Raw genomic sequence first — 4,896 nt, forward strand, 5'->3', positions numbered from 1 at the left:
TTTGAGGAGATATGACGGAGCTTTTCCGGAGACATGATGCTTTTTCATCTGAGGTCTGACACCTCTCTCTGAGACCCGAGGATGTCCTAATATGTAAACCCTGTCACTTCGTTTGGTTTCTCTCCATCAAAAAAAACTAAAAGACCCCTCACTCCATCACTTCCGGATCACTTCCGGTATTTGGTACATTCCCTTTCATAAAAATGTAATGTTAATTTGTTTCAGAAATGGTAAAAGTATTCCATCGTTTGTAAAAATGTCTCCAGCTTTGTAAAAGAGTTTCATCTTTTGTGAATTTGTTTTCTTAAATGTAAATTTGTTTTCTTAAATGTAAATTTGTTTTGGCCTTCATAGTAGTGTTTTGCTGATGTAACTTTGTTTTATAAAAAATATTTTCCAAAATGTAAATTTGTCTCCAACTTTGAAAAAGTGTTTCATCTTTTGTAAATTTGTTTTGTCCTTCAGGGCCACCGTAGTTCTGAGAGGGAAACAGCGAAGATTACAGGGAGGCCTGGACGCGTGTGAGGCATACATCAAAACACCTGTCCCGCCAAATGGAGGCGGTGGGCGCAACAGATGCCTCGCAAGACTCCGAGTGGTTGAGGCCCCCCCACCAACACGGAATTTAGCCTCCTACACTGGCTAATCACCGCCTATGGGTGGCCGCTACTCCATCAATTCTGCCTCTAAGTGACAGGCATAGGCCCCTCGTGAAGCCTGGGGTCCCCGATGGAGAATACACAGGCTCTCCCTCAAGGACACCATGGTGCCACACTGCTGAAAACAAGCATTCAAAGGCATTCAAATATCAGTCAGCCTCTTTCATGGCTATAGGAAAAGATTTAATAACAACATGTCTTCCACATTACTGAGCTGAAAGTTCAATTTTCAGTTCAATTTCACATTGATTTCAGCGTGCATTAAGGTGAATCACCTTGAGGAAATGGAGAGGTGCGTGTCTCCCTCACACACGCACACACACACACACACACCCACACAGACACTCCCTCCTCTACCTCACCATGCATACCTCACCCTATGCGGGGGGGGGGGGGAGAGTTCTCCCTGGAGATTCCTATCAGAAACAGTAACAGAGACGGTTCCAGTAATATCAGGCAGATGTAGATGATGGTTATAGATTTCAGGGCTCTCAGGTGCATTAGTCTGTATTACAGCCTCCCCACAAGGCTACTTAACGCTGGCTTACAATGGAAACAGGCTGGCAGGCACTGGGCATGCATGCACAGCAACACGCTCACATGCATTTGTAGAGATTGCTTACAGACACATGGGTCACCTCTAACATGCAGGCGTGCAGCTGAAGTATATCAAAGAGGTTTTTTAGATGTTATTTACTTTTTTCCAGCTCTATGATTGGTGATGCCAGATCCATGGCCGGAGTAATGTGATCCCATGCAGGCCTGAGGCTATATCGTCTACCTCAGAGTGGAACAATGCCCCGTGACGGAGAATCTGGGAAGAAAAACACCCGCTTTCCTTCACCGTGGTGTTGTCGTTGAACCGTGGAAGCTCACTAAATTAAGAAAACAAACGGAGAGGAACTGAGAGAAGATGGTTATCAGGCACCATCAGATACCTGCACGTCTGTTCTCCAGGGGCAGGAGCCGCTCTGCGCACATAAAGCACTTTTTTTTGGAGCATTGATGCGGCCTGTAAAGTAGGGGATCTATTTATACTGGCCTAGTGCTGTCTGTGGAGCTGTCCAGTGCTGAAATTGATGGGGATTCATGCTGTTTTACTCCAGCCACTTCTCCTTTCTTCCTCCTCCGCTTCCTCCAAAGCTGGTCCTTTTCTCTCATCTGCATCATTTCTGTCAGATAATACTTAGCTTGCTCTGTGATGCTCCCCTTTCTTCCCTCCTCTCTATCTTTTGCCTTCCTTTGCTTCCTTATTTGATTCTCCCGTGTGCTCTTGTCAACTCAGACTTGTTTACGTGCCATTCTTCCCCTCTTTTTCTTCCTTTTTTCTTCCCCTCTGCCTGCTCACTCCTTCTTCTCTTCCGCTGTGGAAACATTGCTGGAAGTGGTCATCTTTTTCTGTCGCTCTCCAATTATGCTTTTTTTTTTCTTGCAACCTTTCCACTGGGACAAGCTTGCATGCAAAACTCACACACACAAAAACACTCAAAACTGGAGGACTATCAGACACACTGACAAGAGTGCAAGCGTGTTTAAGTCCTCCCTCTGCTAATCCACGGGTCAGAATATCTCCTTGTGGCTACACGTTGTTCCCATACTGTTGTGCTGTCCCTTAACACGTGTCTTGGTTTCTTTGGGGGCCCGCGCTGCCCCTCAGTCTCTTACAGCACGGGATGAGGCAATCAGGAAGGCAGGCAAGGGCACTGTGCACTCTGTGGGAAAGAGTAGAAAGAGAGTGAAAGAGAGGGAGGAGAAGAAAAATAACAGGCTGGTTGTGGGAGAGAGGGAATGAGCGGTGGGAATTTGGGGGGATGGCTGAGATGTGTTGAGAAGAGACAGGGGTGAGGAGGAAACAGATAGAGGGGGAGAAAGAAAGGAGGGGGCTGGGGTGTAGGGGTGGCCAGGAGGGTAGGTGTTTCTGTCATTAGCTCCAGATTAAAGCAGAGGGCAACTCCAGAGGACTCACCTCTGATTCACACAGTGGTACCGCAGGCAAGGACAAGCCTCCCGGGAGACACGAAACATACACACATATGAGCACACATGTTGGAGACACAGTCGTGATTCACAAGCTTACCCTCAGGCTCATCTACACACACACATAAACACACACAGACACACACATATAGGGATATAAGCCCCCTCCCCGCTTAGCATAACTACACACAAATACACCATGACTCAAGAGAAGGAACATGACGACTCCCACACATATGCCACATACAGAGACACATGATCACACACACACATTCATGGTTGAGCTAATTAATCGAATCTCCTGTTTTAATTAGGATTCAAATCAGTTGCTGTGGTAACCTTGCCCCATTGGAAACTTAAGGTAAAGACTTGCACTGTGACTGCTTACTTCAATGACTCTAAAAAGGAGAAGGACAAATTCCTCAAACCCACAATGATTCAGCTGGCTGCATTCTACATTGTGTTTTTACACAGACACATTTTTCTGGGGAGGCCTGAGGTGCCCTGTCTGCACTTCAATTTGGGTTCAGTCATAGCGAGAGGCACAAAAGTGGAAAAAAGAGAGGAATTATGACGCCTCACGTTGCAGCTGCGCTAACACAATATATACTTTACCATGAAAAGGCCATATGTGACGGTATTATAAAGGAGGTTCATGGTTTGCAGAGGGCCAGTCCAATTGATCTCCAACACAAGGCGGCCATTTTTTCTCAGAAAGTTTCACGCAGCAGGGCATGTAAAGGCACTTTCACACACTTCTAATAGGCTGCTTATCCTCACTATTACCACAACCTTCAACTGGAGTCAGAGCAATGGCTGCAGCCCGCTTGGTGTTGGAACTTTTGCCCTGAAAACATAATTCCCTGAGTTTCCACAAAGGCTCCATTAGGGATCAATAGGATATATTTGAGGGAATCAGATTGGCACTTTCTGTCTGCTGCTTCAGAGCCCTTCAGGGGAATCAATATGCTAACATTTCTCTTAATTTTGATTAGACTGAGGAAATGTTTATTCAGTGGGCGATAGAGGCTCTATTTTAAGAAATGTGGAGTTTTTTTGTGTTTACACTGCTCTCACATGATGTAGAGACCGGCCAGCTGTTTATCTTAAAAAGACGAGGATGAGACAGCTTAAACTGTGGTGCAACCACTCTGCCTTCATCCGTCCCGGCTGTCTTAATATCAGGCCAGGTAAGGGCTTCAAGACTTGATGAATTAAAGCAGCAGACGATGCCAAGTAAAGCCATTAGGATACAGGAACTCAGGCGTGTGTCTGGCTCACCGGTTGTCATGGTTGCGGTGTTTATCACCTCTTTTCCTGCCGACAGAAGCCCAGGGGCAAATCAGATTGGCTTCAGACAGAGGGAGAGCTGGTGAGTGAGGGGGAGGACATATTGGCACGGCGGAGGGGTGAAATGCCAACACGCTGCAGAGGGGAGGCAGAGGACAGCCATTGGACAAATGTCAATGTGGCTTATTCATGATAAGATTTTGCTTTTTAAATGTTTGACAGGGATTGGGGGTTTGAGGCAGAGTTTACTACTGATATTTGTCAGTCTCATTTAGGAAGTACTTACTTTCAATCTACTCCCATCTGCAATCTTGCAACAAAAAAAAAATCAAATTCATCATTTTTGTGCATCCACTTGAGTTAGATTTACTTTAGCTTGGCCTCACTTATCTTGGCTATTTCAAAATAAACACAAAAAACTGCTGTACTGTGTTCTCGACATCTTTTTTTCTCAGTGGACTACTTGAAACTTCATGAAAAAAAAAATGTTAGCCCTACAACAGATGCCAGTTTCATCTCAAACTAAAGTCTAAGATATCAGGTGACATTTGCCCAACATCCCCTGTGGCCTATGCCTGCCACCTAGCGGCCCCTAAACCAACCGTCCCTGTTTGCAGCCCTGCACAGGTGCATCAGGAGGCATGTGGGACAAAGTTTCAATTGAGGGAAGTGACTGTCATGTGGCTAGCTCGCACACAAATCACTTTCAATCCAATCCTGAGCGGTTACATTGACTGAACAGATTAAATAATACGACAAATTATGACATTTACCGCCTCTGACAAGTGGTCGGTTGAACATTCTCAATCTCCTAATCATAAACAGATGGCTAGCAGCTGCTGGGTACATCCAGGTGTCTGCTTGTTTCAGCCTCTGTCCCATCCTCGAAGCTGTAACACTGTAACCACTCCTGACTGTACTCTGCACACGTGTTAGCACTTTGACCACGCCTCTCTAAATTGAGAACCAA

Source organism: Notolabrus celidotus, chromosome 22, assembly GCF_009762535.1.
Source record: "Notolabrus celidotus isolate fNotCel1 chromosome 22, fNotCel1.pri, whole genome shotgun sequence".
Taxonomy (NCBI): Eukaryota; Metazoa; Chordata; class Actinopteri; order Labriformes; family Labridae; genus Notolabrus; species Notolabrus celidotus.